The sequence below is a fragment of the Balaenoptera physalus genome (assembly GCF_965194825.1).
Source record: "Balaenoptera physalus genome assembly, chromosome: 3".
Taxonomy (NCBI): domain Eukaryota; kingdom Metazoa; phylum Chordata; class Mammalia; order Artiodactyla; family Balaenopteridae; genus Balaenoptera; species Balaenoptera physalus.
The window spans coordinates 151,037,294-151,052,264 of record NC_138890.1 but is presented as its reverse complement, the minus strand read 5'-3'; the positions used below and the strand labels follow the sequence as shown (position 1 = coordinate 151,052,264).

The 14,971-nt window shown below is 45.4% G+C and overlaps 1 protein-coding gene across 7 annotated transcripts in view; it reads left to right on the top strand.

Annotated features, from left to right (window-relative positions):
- The window catches only part of PDZD2 (PDZ domain containing 2), a 372,225-nt gene that overhangs the window by 115,650 nt on the left and 241,604 nt on the right, over window positions 1-14,971 (top strand). Inside the window, exon 2 of one of the 7 annotated variants that reach the window (XM_082453652.1) lies at window positions 215-939. The exons of the other annotated variants lie outside the window; for them this stretch is intronic. The gene's annotated coding sequence lies outside the window, so the exon portion shown is untranslated. The remainder of the gene's footprint in view (window positions 1-214; window positions 940-14,971) is intronic. 7 annotated transcript variants of the gene reach the window in all.

Below are 14,971 nucleotides of genomic sequence, written 5' to 3'. Positions count from 1 at the left end.
TGGCAAGCGGGGGCCACTCTTCATTGCGGTGCGCGGGCCTCTCACTATCGCGGCCTCTCTTGTTGCGGAGCACAGGCTCCAGACGCGCAGGCTCAGTAATTGTGGCTCACGGGCCTAGTTGCTCCGCGGCATGTGGGATCTTCCCAGACCAGGGCTCGAACCCGTGTCCCCTGCATTGTCAGGCAGATTCTTAACCACTGCGCCACCAGGGAAGCCCTGTGACTATTTTATTATTCATGTAACTATTCAGAACTCTTGGCGGGGGGATTCCTAGTCTCTGTGTAGACGCTGCAGTGTATCTTGGTGTTTATCTTGTGTATAGCTATCTTGTCCTCCCTAAGTTTATCAGCAGCATCTTTAGTAACATTGAGTCAGGGCAGACTCGGCATAGGGCACTGAGTTTATTACAGTCTATTCCATCCCAGGTCAATGGGGGTGTTTTGGCAGTTCCCAGGACCACCAAAGTCGGTGTGGATTTGCACCGTGCGGAGAGGCAGAGGATGTGGAGGTAAGACAGAGTCTGGCAGGTCTGCTGTTGGATTGGCCAGCATCCATGGACAGGAAATCTAAGTCAAGAAGGAGACAAGTGCAGGTGGTGGAGCCAGGTCCAAACTGAAAACGAGTCGATCATTTCCTCACCGGCAAGAGCAAGGGCTGTGGTAGACCAGAAAGATCGGAGTGTTTCATAAGGCCAAGGTCAACTGCCCGCCTAGTCAAAGGACAGTTGAAGCAAGAGTGGCTGTGGGCATAGTGGAAAGACCCAGCCCTTCCACTCACTTCCACCTGAACTTGGCCTCCCTGGGCCTCAGTTTCTTCAACCTCTTTAACACATGGTTAGATTAGATGAGTAACTTTCAAACTTAACTATTTTTTTTAGGTACTGGGACCCTTCCTTAAAGTAAGATTTTGATAAGAAAACCCAACATACATCAGAAAAAGGTGGGTGTACTCCAGTTGGCATTGAGGGGGGCAGGACTGGGCACCCGAACCCCAACTACTTGGCCCCTGTCTTATATATCATGGTGATTCCTTCACCTCCCAAGGACGGCATTAAAGGATATTGGATAAAAATTTTAAATCCTTTCTAGCTCACAGGTTAGCTAACAAGACTTTGAAATCAGTGCTGCCTTTTTTCTAAAGCTGCTCATGAGTTAGTTCCTAGACGCTTTTGCCTGGCGGGCAGCCCCTCCTGATTTTAGAGGGATTCCCCTCTGCACAGGGCCAGGCCTCTCTGCCAATCATCGGCCAACCAGAAGTTTCTGCAGGCCGGCTGAGCAACCAGAGCCAGGAGGCCCTCGCCCAGAGCTGGATTACACTGTGGACACACACGTTGTCCTCTGTCCGCTTGGAGAGATCCCGTGGAGCGTTAGACAGCCCTCAGTACCCCAGCCCTCTCAGCCTCATGGGAGGTGGGGAATTTGGAGGAAGCAGGTGGGTCTTGAGAGCCACAGTCTGTGGGATTAGGAAGTGAAAGTGCTCGAGAAGCAACACCAGCAATAATGCCAGCATTCACCCCACACTCAAAAGTCTCTCGTGCAGGGAATATGTAGAAAGTAGGGAAAAACATCGTGGAATCCTACCTTCCTGCAGAGACCAGAAACTGGTTCCAAAACCAAGTCAAACTGGGGTTAGTAGCCCCTTTCCTTTACTCAAAAAGGCTGTCTTAGACATTTTCAATCATGAGAAAATGGGAGCTCGTTTCATTCAAACGATACAGTTGGAAATTCAGGGGCTTATGATATAGTCAAGGGAAAAACCCTGAACTTCAGCATTAATACATGGATTGTCGTCCCAGCTCTGCTCCTGGCTGGGGGACTTTGGGCAAATCACTCGGGCTTTCTGTGCCTGGGTTTATGTCTGGTACACTGAGAGAACACCCAGCCATGGCAAGGATACAGTGAGATACTAGATGTGAAAGTTGAGAGTGGTTGCCCTGCTCTGTAAACCTACTGGAAGGGCCAGTATGCAGCGGGTGAAAGCAGATATGAATGCATGGAAGGGTGGTGTGGTCCCATCCACAGAGCGTGGGGTCACCTGGGCTGAGACTCCTGCTCTTCCAAGCTGGTCACTGCTCTTTGGTTACATCACCAGCACCAGCTTTACGGCCAGGGCAGAAGCCAGTCCTGCCCCCCGTCCACCCACAGCTGAGCCTAGCGTGGGCTGAGTTTGGGCTCTGTGCACCTGGAGCCTGGCGCCCGCTCACCTGGTCTCATTACTTGGCGTTCTGCCTGCCCGGGGGTAGGTGAGTAGTTTGGGATTTCAGCAGCACCCTACACAGGGAATAAAAACCTGGCAGGTCAGAGCAGGAGGAAATTTAAAGGAGAAGAAGGAGAGGAAAGGGGTGAGTCAGAGAGCTCAGAAGAGAAGGGAACTGCTCCCTTTGCCAGAAGGTTGGTTATTATATGAAGAATACATGTTCACTGTAGGAAAAAATATAAAGTAAAAGAAGATAAAAGTACTTGTTAGTCTCATCACCTGGAATTAAAATACTTAATATTTTAGCTATTGTACTTTCTGGCTTTTTACACACACACACACACACACACACACACACACACACACACACACACACACGTGTATATAAATAGACCTTTAAATGAAAAGAGGATCATACTCAGTTGTGTGCTGGTAAATGTTTTATAAGTGCCTGAGGGAGAGGCCATCATGATTTGTAGCATTTACCGATTTCCATGGTGTAAATGCGCCCACCATAGCTGATTTCCAACTACCAACGTGATGTCAACCAGCTTGCAAAATTCCTGATAATCTACCAATCAGCTTCTGGGGACCATCAAGGGCACACCACTGACCAAATTTTGTTTTCTAATTAGCCTCGCCTCCCTCACAATATAGTGCAAAAGTCTTACGCCTAAACTTTTGAAAGTTGTCTGTATCAAATTACCTACTTTTTGAATCAAAATCGTTTTCCTTTCGGAATTTAGAGCCAGATCACAGCCTATGCCGCTAATTGTAAATGTCGCCCTCTGCTTAGAATTTGCCTGTTTCTCGTGTTCTGGAGACCCTTACGTGAGTGGGGAGTGGACCCGAACTTTATTAGGTGGCAGGAATAGAAATGTAGTTGGAAAAAAAAAAATGACAGAGTAATGTGATCAAGCAAATGGTGATCTGGAACTGATTCTACAATCCATTATGCCAGGATGGATTTGACTTAATAGAGGCGATTTTGTCCTTTACTCTCCTTCCCCCGGGCCCAGCCAGCCCAGCTCTAGACTTGTCACTCATTTTTTTTTTTTTTTTCCGGATGGAAATTGGCCCTCCTCCTGTCTGGTGGATGAGAATGGGGCTGCAACTGTTTGGCCCATGTCAAACCCGCTAATCAGATCCATGTTTTCCTTGTTGAATGGGAGCTTTGGGAAGTTGCAAGGGGCAGAGGGAGTGGAGGGCTGCACTCACAAAGTAGCAGTGTGTGTGTATGTGTGTGTGTGTGTGTGTGTGTGTGTGTGTGTGTGTGTGTGTGTGTAGTCATCTCCTGCTTGGCTCCAGGTATCATCACACTGGCCTTCCTGGCCTGGTGGACCATTACATCTATGGTAAGAGTCGGTGAGGTGGAAAAAGTAGTTGGTGCCAAAGGTCTCCCACACTGGAGTTTTAACTGCCTTCAAAGAGGCTGAGCTTTGTGAGCTTCCGATAACAAACCCGGCTCTCCCAGGCCCAGTGAGTTCACACAGGGAGTTTCCAACTAAGAGTGCCTAGGTGCGGGGCTCGGGGTGTTGTAAGTGGGCGCGGTGGGGGGGGGGGTCCACTGTTGCAGCTCTAAGAAGGGAAGACTTGGCCTTCGTCTCTACCTCTGTCGTGTGAATAGAGGATGGCAAGGAGTCTAGTCTGGCCCTGACAAGAGGGCAACATTCAGTTGCCTGGAGTGTAAGAGGCAAAGGACAGAACCAGCGTGAATAAGGGGCCTCTCTGCTGGGTAAGCCCCAGGTCTCTCCAATCCCCTGGGTCATCTCTGACTCCTCTTCTCTAGCCCTTTCCCCACCAACCTCCTTCCAAGTGGTCACCTAGACTGGTCAACTCTGCCTCTGAAATAGCCCAAGAATCTACTCCCACGTGGTCCCCACTGCCTCGGTCCAAGTGATCATATATCACACCTGAGCCAAGAGGAGTCTTCTAAGGGGACTTCCTGATGTCTAGTCTCACTGAGCCTATAGAAATCCCATCCATATCTCTCCACACACACACACAAACTGTTTTTAAAATCAGCAAAGTAATATGTGTTCATAAGTATTTAGAAAATGCAGATGTTTAAAGGTGAAAAACCACTCATGGACTTACTTCCCTGAGATGAAAACAGTTATTTTTGAGAATATCCCTCAAAGAGATTGTTGAGGAATGAAAACAGTCAAAACTACTTGGTAACCTTCTTCCTCATTTTCCCATTTTGATACTTTTCTACAATGAAATCACAAATTTGGTCATATCATTTCCTTGCTTAAATAATTACATAAATAAAAACCCCAAATAACCAAAATCCATTGCCTATGTGTGGAAGGTCAAATTCCTCGGGACAGGAGGGAAGGCCAAACATAACTAGCCCCAATCCACACACTAACCTCCCGCCCCCGCCCACCAGGTCCCACAACTTCCACGCCACCATTTTTTTGCCTGAATATAAAGCCTATGTGTTTACTCTGAGAATTCCATATGAGTTGGCTTGTGTAAGTGACTCCCACCTCCCCCAATTCCCACTTTGTGAATTCTTTCATTCTGTAAGATTTATCTTAAGTTATTTATGTGTCTGTCCCTAGGAAAATTGGGAATCTCTTGAGGGCAGAAACAGAACTTAGTTTGTATTTTTGGCAACTTGTGGTCATGCCTGGCACAGGGTAGCAGGCACTCAGTAAATATTTATGGAATGAATTGGCCTCGTTTTGGTATGTCTGTTTTTATCCTCTTGCCAGTTTTGTGTGTTGGTTTTTATTAATCCATGTTATATTTTCTTTTCTTCCTTTACTGTGTCTCGGTCTTACCATACTGAAATAAGAGCCCCTGGCTTGGAGCCATCCACTACTTTAGTTGTGTCATTGCTGGTGGATTGAAGATGTCATTAGTTTCTAGTTGCTTTACTGTACCATTTAGAATACCTGAGACGCAAACTCACTTTTTCGGAGTCAACAGCCCAGAGTCAGCCCTCTTCTGAAGAAGTCATGTATAGGTTTATAGAAATGTTTGAAACAGGAGAAGGCAGCATGGGTAGAGTTTCCAGAGTGGGAGCCCCAAGCCAGGGGGCTAGCTCAACACACACTGGAGGGGAAGGGGGTAGGAAAAGTCAAGGGCATGAAAGTAGAGTGTGGTGTAGTTGGTCCAGAGCTCTGCCCATGAGCTGTAGAATTCTGCACCTTAAAGATGCGTGAGGAACTCTGGCCTATGCAGCTACCTGGGCTCCAGAGAAAAATGCATAAGTTAGTTCAAACATCATGTGTTGCTTCTTGTGGGTCTGCAGATGCTTAAATATGGAGGTTTTTCCCGAGGGAGCAGTAAATTTACTTTCAACACTTCATCAACAAACATTAAACTAGTGCTCTTTTTATTCAGACTCATAGAAAAGGGAAAGCTAGTCAATTCTGCTCCTACTATGGGTAATATCCATAGAGAAATAAGGAAGAGCAAATTTCTGCCCTCTGGGTAGAAATAGGGACAGGTAGATCCAGGTTTATTGCTGCAAATCTCAGAAGTTTAAATGTCTGCCTTTGACATTCCCTTTTAATAGAAGCTCCAAGCACATGTACAAGTAATAGAGATCCTATCCAAACCAGCTTCAACAGAAAGGATATTTAGTGGTTCTCCAGTGTCCACAATGTCATCGAGGTCCCAACTTCATTTTCCCTCTCACTCTGCCATCCTCAGCATTAAGCTTCATCTCAGGCTGGTATCAGGATGGCAGCAGCAATTCTAGCCATCCTACTCAGCCCTGATGACATCCAGAGGAAGAAGAGGGACCATCACTTCTTGGCACTTTATTTTAGGAGTGAGGAAAACTTTTCCAGAAGACCCCTGAAAGGCTTCGCCTTGACTCATTGACCAGTGTTGGGTCACCTGACCTTTCCTGAAACCATTGCTGGCAAGGGAAGGGCGTTACAATTGATCAGTCAGACCCATCTCTACAGCTGCGGCACCTACTGTGTAGAAGAGGTTGGATGAATCCCTAAACAAAAACCAGAATTCTGTTAGGGAGTAAAAAAGAGAGAACAGATCCTGGGTAGACAGTCAGATGTGTCCTCTACAACTCAAAATAAGCCATAGAATTGGTTGCCAACTCTATACTCTAGTGACTTTCAAACAGTTTTTTTAGCTAGTTTGTTGAAATAAAACCATATCCAGAAAAATAAACAAACTGATAAAAACAGTTTGTGGTTGTAAATCTACAGAAGATTGTGGTCCTAAGATCATCAAACTTTAATATTCCTTGTCTTCTTTCATCCTTATGACACAGTTGTACTATATAGAACAACAGGTCAGCTGGCCAGAGAGGACCAGTATTTACAGAGTCCAGACAAGCAGGGGCTTTCAAGGATGGTATCTGGGCCGCGAGTAGCAGGTTTGGGCACATGAGACCAGAGGGTGAGGTGACAGGGAGCTGGGAAGAGAAGTTCCTCTGAGTAGGGTGAGGAATTATGATCCTGGAGCTGACTCATTCACTCTCTGCCTACCTCGTGTGGGTGACCCTGGCCCATGGGTGACGTTTGCATCCAGGAGGAAGTGAAAGGCCTGTTGAGGCAGGGACAGAGATGCTGGGTAGGATTGCTTCACAAAAGGCAGAGAAGGCATGCAGGTCAAAGGCTCTAAGAGCTTCATTTGGGATGGGGTAGGTATAGAGTTGCCATGTAAAATATAGGACACCTAGTTAAACCTGAATATCAGATAAACGATGAATACAATTTTAGTATAAGTATGTCCCAAATAGTGCATGGTGCATACATATATTAAGGTATGCTACATATTTGGACATACTTGTATTAGAACATTACTCATTTTTTAATCTGAAATTCATATTTAACTAGGCACTATATATTCTTTTTTTTAAATTGAATTATAGTTGATTTACAATGTTGTGTTAGTTTTCGGTGTACAGCAAAGTGATTCAGACCTATATATATATATATATATATATATATATTATATATATATATATAATATATATATATATATTTTCAGATTCTTTTCCATTATAGGTTATTACAAGAAATTAAATATAGTTCTCTGTGCTATACAGTAGGCCCTTATTGTTTATCTCTTTTATACATAGTAGTGTGTATCCGTTAATCCCAAACTCCTAATTCCCTCCCTCGTTTCCCCTTTGGTAACCATAAGTTTATTTTCTATGTCTGTGAGTCTGTTTCTGTTTTGTAAATAAGTTCATTTCTATCATTTTTTTAGATTCCACATATAAGTGATATCATGTGATATTTGTTTTTGTCTGACTTACTTCACTTAATATGGTAATCTCTAGGTCCATCCATGTTGCTGCAGGTGGCATTATTTCATTCTTTTTTATGGCTGAGTAATATTCCATTGTATATATACACCACATTTTCTTTATCCATTCATCTGTCGGTGGACACTTAGGATGCTTCCATGTCTTGGCTATTGTAAATAGTGCTGCTATAAACACTTGGGTGCATGTATCTTTTTGAGCTAGAGTTTTCATCTTTTCCAGATATATGCCCAGGAATGCGATTGTCGGATCACATGGTAACTATACTTTTAGTATTTTAAGGAGCCTCCATACTGTTTTCCCTAGTGGCTGTACCAATTTACATTCCCACCAACAGTGTAGGAGGGTTCCCTTTTCTCCACACTTTCTCCAGCATTTATTATTTGTAGACTTTTTAACGATGGCCATTCTGACTGGTGTGAGGTGATACCTCCTTGTAGTTTTGATTTTCATTTCTCTAGTAACTAATGATGTTGAGCATCCTTTCATGGGGCACTATATATTCTTATTTGCTAAATCTAACAGCCCTACATGAATGAGAAATGAGGGGGCTCCCATTTCTGGGAGGGGCTCCCTAATGTTTTGAAACATTAGGATATTAGAGTTGGCTTTCCTCCCATGGTCTCCATTCTGAGTCATGGAGTTGTGGCACCTCTTGTTCTACCCAATGAAGAGTTTCAAAGTCCTGTTACATCAGAATTACCTGAAATGCTTGCTAAACATGCAGTTATCTGAAAACCACCATGGCCTCCAGTGATTCTGAGACTTGGCCCAGCTTCAGAAGACTGCTTCAGATTTTAGGTTCCTAAGGGTGAGGATGTTGCTTTGTTTACTGCACTCAATGAATATTTGTTAAAAGAACGAGTGAATGAATGAATGATTCCTCTCTGAGGAATCCTCATTGGCTTAATCTGTGTTTATCTTGTAGAACCCAGGAACCCCAGGAGCACAGGGTCTTTCTTTCCATTTCTTTTCTGGTCATGAGACTCTTGGGAAAGGACTTGGGTGGAAGGTGAAATGGAGAGAGTCTTGGAGAGCAGTGGACATGAAGTGGGTAACAAGACAGAGCAGGAGAGAGCAGAGCCAGCGACTGGGGCCCACCAGGCAGGGGCAAGAACATCTGCATGGGGAGGTGGGCCAAGTTTTTAATCACCTCCGCAGGCGAAGAGACTTGCGATTTCAAGTTGAGAACAGGTCTTCGGTTATTTTCACAGGATTCCTTTCGAGTCTGACTTGGCACGTGCTCAGCTTTGCAGGGGGAATGGCCAGGACGCTTAAAGCGTGTTGGAAGCGCTTCAGAGGAAGTTGGTGGGTGGCAGGTAATGGCCGATTTGCTAATCTTGGTAATTCCCCACCCCAGCAGGGTACCGGGGAGCATGTCTTTCCCATAGCACCCATCTCTGCAGGCTTAGAAAAAACTAGATTACTGTCCTAAAACTTTAAACCCATAATGGACTCAACCATCTACATGTCTCCCAAATAGTTGTGCCCCAGTGCCTACATTTTCTCCAATGCAGAGAACTAGAAAGGATTTTTTTGGTTCCAATTTCCAGCCTGGCGAGAGGCTCTGCCTGATGGATGAGAATGTGCTTCCAATCCCAAGTGAGAGTTTGCTGGGTGACGTCATGGACACCTAGCTTTCTGCCTGCCGACTGAATCGCAGGTCCCCTCTCAATCTGTTGCCCCATCTGTGTAGCGGGGATGCTGCCGCAGGGCCGCAGGGCTCTGGGAAATGCTAGAGCCGTCTGGAATCTCAGCAGCATACGGCTCCTCGGCAGGGCTCTGGGTTAAGAGCAGTGAGAAGAGAATCGACTCCCCTGGCTTTTTCTTCGTGACTTTAGTTCTGTCTCTCCTGCCCTTGCCTCACTCAAGCTCTCCTATGTACCAGTCTGGGCAGATCAAAGCCGTGCTGAGGAGGGGCTGCTGTGTGACCACTTCGTGGCCTCCTGTAGTTTGGTTAAATCTGGAAGGTATTCTTGGTACTTGGGGGCAATAGTGAGACCCCCGCCTCACAACCCTGACCTTAGAAATAAAGACAAGTTTTCTATGTTGAGAATTAAACTAGTAAATACGTCATGCACGGTTGAATAGCCAGCCTCAGGAATATCCAAGTTAAGAAATTGTCCATCAAAACATATAAAATCAAAGGAATCTTGGGGAGGATAGACTAAAATACGATTGTGCTCAAAATTCAAAAGATAGAAATCATACCATACTGATGTTATATGGTATGTGGTTAGGAGAAAGGGGTGTAAATCGAAGGGGGGTAGTTAGTGCAGAGAACAGGGAAAAAACCTCCAGGAGCCAGATGTGGGTGAGACCTTTTCAAATGTTGTCAGGTGGAGGGGAATCTTGGCTATGTGGACAGTTTCCTTTGCAAAGCCCAGGCTGGAGTAGGAGGGAGTGCCTTAGCTGGGAAGCCCTCGTATGCTCACCTGGTTCTCCTTGTTCTGCAGTTTGCCTTCCTCTGCATCCTGCCTGCAGGGAAAACAGGCATTGATCAGGTTCATGCAAACATCCTGCCCACTTAATAACTGTATATTCCAACGGAAAGTTAACGAATGAGCTTTCCTGCTGGTAACTGTATATCTCTATCTTTCAATGTGCTGACAGAATTCATGTTTCCGAGCCTGGGAGCCTGAAGAAATGGATGGTGGGAAGTTGACCAAGGTCAGGCTCACCTTGTGGCATCTCTCTGGCCTACCAGTGACCTTCCCCAGCCACATCTTTTAACTATGCACATGCCCCTGGACATTAGCACAGACACAGTAACAGCAGGATCTTAGACAATGGATCCAACCTCTTCATTTCCCCAGGCTTCTCCCCAAGGTTCATGCCCAGAGTAGAATCGATGATTTGATGATTTCTGGCCTATTTCCTTTCTGCTTCTACAAACTTTGATCTTATTTTCTCTCTACTTCATTTCTCTCCTGTTATGGAATTAAGTCCTATGGACCCTGCTCGGGCCCTAGGCTGGCTGAGGCTCTTTGCCGCAGCTGGGGGAGGGTTCTTTTCCTGTTCTGGTTCAAGCAGCAGAATAACGAAACTGAAGCTGAGATGCACACAGCATAAGCGTTATTCAGTGGCCAAAGGATGGAGAAGGGGAAACTAAGTTCACAGATCAACTTCTCGCCCATGTGGTAAGAGGGATTTAATTTTAAAGAGTAAAGACAAAAGGAGGAGGAGTAAGGCTAATGATGGGGAGGCATATGCATTAGTCTAGCAGGGAAGGGGTAGGGCTTTTTTGAAGGAGTGGGGCGCCACCCGCTTACTATCCTTTTTATTGGTCCTTAATGTCCAGTCAAGGCCTCTGGTAGGTGTGTCATTTAATATGCTAATGCAGTAAAATCAACATATAATGAGACTCAAGGTCTGTTGGAGGTCAGATCGGTCGCCATCTTGGTCCCAGCTGGTTCCATCTGGTTTTTTTTATTTGTTTGTTGGTAGCTTCCTTTCTTATCGCCGGACTCTTTAACCTAAAGATTTATGTTAACTCCTGCTAAAGGTGGGGGTTGGAGGGTTGTGAGCAAAGACCTGGAGCAGCTCTGGCAACACTCCCGCTGCTGTCGAACCCAAGTTCCTGTGCCCAACGCACAGTGAGGTCCAAAAAACTGAAACATTGGAGTTTGGAGCAGGAAATGTTTATCGTAGGGCCAAGCAAGCAGAACGGGGCGACTCATGCTCCAAAGAATTTTTAAAGGCTGCAGGGTGTGTGACCTTCCTCTGATTGGTCGGTGGTGAGGTAACTGGGTGGTGCTGCAGGAATCATTCATCAGCCTTCCGGTTCCAGCCAGCCTGGGGTCCTGTGCTTGTGCTCAGCCTGAAGCTCCCATCCTCCACCCGGGTGGGACCCTAGTTCCTGTAGAAAAACTCAGAGATTTGTATCATATTGTTATGTATATCCCTTCAGGAGGAGCCAGGAGTCCTGTGCCTCTATTGTTCTAATCATTAGCTGATTGAATCTGCCCTCTGGAACTCAGGAACGGTCTAGGAGGCTGAAGCCTTTTTCCTGCAAACAAGAAATGGGGGACACCAAAAGGCTTTTGTACCCTGGAGGGCCCCAAAGGGTCGTGCTCGGTTTCACTACCCTTTTAAAGGCCAAGATGGCACACAAGTAGCCTTGGGGGCCATTGAGAACACGGGGACTCATGTATCACACGCCGTCACAATCTTTCCCTAATTCTTTTTTCTTTTTAATTATTTTTATTTTTATTTTTAAAAATTTATTTATTTTTGGCTGCGTTGGGTCTTTGCTGCTGCATGCGGGCTTTCTCTAGTTGCGGCAAACGGGGGCTACTCTTCGTTGCGGTGTGTGGGCTTCTCATTGTGGTGGCTTCTCTTGTTGTGCAGCACAGGCTCTAGGCTCATGGGCTTCAGTAGTTGTGGCTCGCGGGCTGTAGAGCGCAGGCTCAGTAGTTGTGGCATGTGGGCTCAGTAGTTGTGGCGCACGGGCTTAGTTGCTCTGCGGCATGTGGGATCTTCCCGGACCAGGGCTCGAACCCGTGTCCCCTGCATTGGCAGGCGGTTTCTTAACCACTGCACCACCAGGGAAGTCTCTCTTTCCCTAATTCTGATGTCCCGCCTGGAAGAGGTCAAATGAGGATTCCTTTCCTGTCACTCCATGGATGTTGACTTGCCTTCTCATGACCATTGTCTGAGCCTTTCCCACAGCGAGGCCTGGGAAAAGGGGCCGCTTCTCAGAGAGGCACAGGGGATGAAACTTTGTGCTCCATGATCTTTTGGTTTCCTTTGAGGATACTCTCCCCGCACCAGGCGCTGCAGCCCTGACGGCTGCAAGCTGTCTGGGAGGGGAGGGAGTGGAGGCCGGTCTCTGCACAACTTAGGCCTTTGCCAAATTGGAAAGTCTGCAGGTCCTCAATGGAAACACAGGATTTCCTCTCATTCCCACACCCCCCTCAGGCAAGTTCCTTCCCCCTTCCTGAAACCTTGGTTCTTTCTGCCACTCCACAGAGTTTTTATTCAGTAGGATATATTTCTTCTTGTCTTCTGGAAAGGCTGAACTGTGGTTATAAGCACATGAATGTAAACCACCCAGGGTCCCCCCGCCCCTTTGTCTTGGCAAATACTCAAAATCTGATAAAGCAATTTGGCCCATCTTTTCTGCAGTTTAAAACTTCCATGTGTGGTGTACATGCTTCTTAATGAGGCTAGTGACTCCATCCCTGACTTGCTAACGCAGCTCCAATGTCCAGCAAACTGCTCAAACTGAAAGGAAACTTCATAGAACTGCCTCATTTGGCAGATAAGGAAACTGAGCCTCAAAGATGCTAAATGACCTGCCTGGGGACCTACAGCTAGCTAATGGCAGAGTGTATCATTGGCTGTTAGAAATACTTGAGTCACTGTTAATTAACAATGAGGTCAGATCCTATGCAGTTGGATGCTAAGAATTTAAATATAGTGAGAAGATTATTTACCCAAAAGTCTATAAACACCAGAAGCATCTAAACAGTGCAATTGTTCTGAAAGAAACAATTGTAAAATAACTACCCATTAAAAAAGAATAACTCCAGTGTAGTTGAAGAACTTATATGCATGCTGTATGTTGATGGCATGATCTACAGGCCTGCAGATGACAGGTGGTGGCATCATGGCTGCCCAATTCATACAAAGTGGACCGGATGGTCACATTAAAATGAGCAACCACAGTGACCTCAGGAAAGTCTTGCTGCCCACATAGAAGTCTCAATCAGTTACCCATTTGGTAGACAACAACTGTTTCAAAGTGTTGAATTGCCATTTCACAAATATGTACATTACCTCATAAATGCCCTCTTTCCCCAATCATCGTGCTCTTTCAGAATCTAGATGCCTAAATTCCAGACATATAATTAATCCAGAACTGCCCAATGCCTGACATTCTGAGTAAACAATCTTAAACTGCAAATGTACAAACTTGTTTCAGTATTTGAAGCCACAACAGATATATTTTAGAAGTACATAGGAAGCGGAAATAATTTATAATATTCATTTTGGTTTTCTGGTCCCCAACTGTTTTCTTGCACTCATCTTGAGAGAAAAGATGATGTTTCATGAATTTCTGCAATTTCTACTCATTCCCATTTTTTAAAATTTCGAACAAATAGTCCATGTATTAGGACACAGAATATCTTCAAGCACTAGATTCTCAAACTAGCTGCCAGGTCATTCTTTTTCATTTCATTCATCTTTTTTTTCTTTTTTCCTACTCTTCAAGGGTCATTGGACCCAGAAACTAAAGGATCTGGGTCCTGTCTTGATGTGCATTTCTCTCATTTGTCTAATTGAAGGCTGGACGTAGTAATCCCAGAGAGCCCCTCTAGGTCCTCACCTTCTTTAATTCTATGAGAACAGCTCTCCCATCCCCTAAAACCCCAGCACAGACCCTGGAAAGCCTCACTTTCCAGAATCCATTACGTGCCCGCAAATGTGCCGCTTCATGGCCCTTCGCACACTGCGTTCAGTGATCTCTCTCCCCAGCAGACCACAGCCTCCACAGGGCTGGTCATCATTTCTTCCCTGGCCTAGCACCATGCCTGGCACAGCTGATCCTTGCTGCATGAAAAAAAGGCCAATCAAATTCTTCTTCTGTCTCATACACAGCCATTCCGCTAGTCTAGAACCAGTCAGGTAGACAGTTAAACATTAGCCAGTATCTTGCTCTTCCAAAACATAAGCCAACCTAAAGGAGTCACAATCATTTGATTTATCATGTTTCTCAATCAGTTGTAGGTTTGTCTGTTAACACCTGGGACTGCAGGTGGTAGACGGATTCATGCGGGCTTTTGCTCTTTAAGGGATAGAAACATGCCCTGTTTGTTGTTGTTGTTTTCGGTGGTAGTGGTGGTGCCCCCATATCAAGGTAGGAACTCAGTGATAGCTGCTAATTGACAAAATAGAAGGGCTGATGCTAAAACACTCAGGATTATATTCTGGACCTTGAATTTGAGGGTTAAGTGTGAGTTAAAGCAATGCCTTCATTAGGGATTTTGTTCACCTGTCACAGAATGACTAATTAACAGGACTGAAGGTAGGGGCCTGTTTTTCTCTCATGTAATAAGTCTGGAGGTAGAACACCTAGGGTTGGCACAGCGGCTCAAGGAAGTCAGGCCATTGTCTTATGGTTGGTCACAAGATGGCTACTAGAGCTCCAGCCATCACATGTGCATTTTAAGCATGAAAAAGGAAGAAAAAGATCTGTCATAAAAAAAGGAACCTCTCTGATAGACCCACCCAACAACTTCATGGGCCAAGACTATATGTTATGGCTACCCCTCTCTGAAGGAACACTAACAAACATAGTGTTTTGGCTGGGTACTTGTTCTTCAAACACAGATGGATTTCTGTTAGGGAAGAATAGAAGAGAAAGAATATCATGTAGTCAACTAGCCACAGTTCCCTCCTGTGGTTCCTCAGACATACCCTTCTTTCCATATGTGGGATAGACTCTCTATTTTCAAGAGAGAAGGCTCTCAAGCTTCATATAGTTAGCATATCAAGATTGGAGCCCTGGATCTC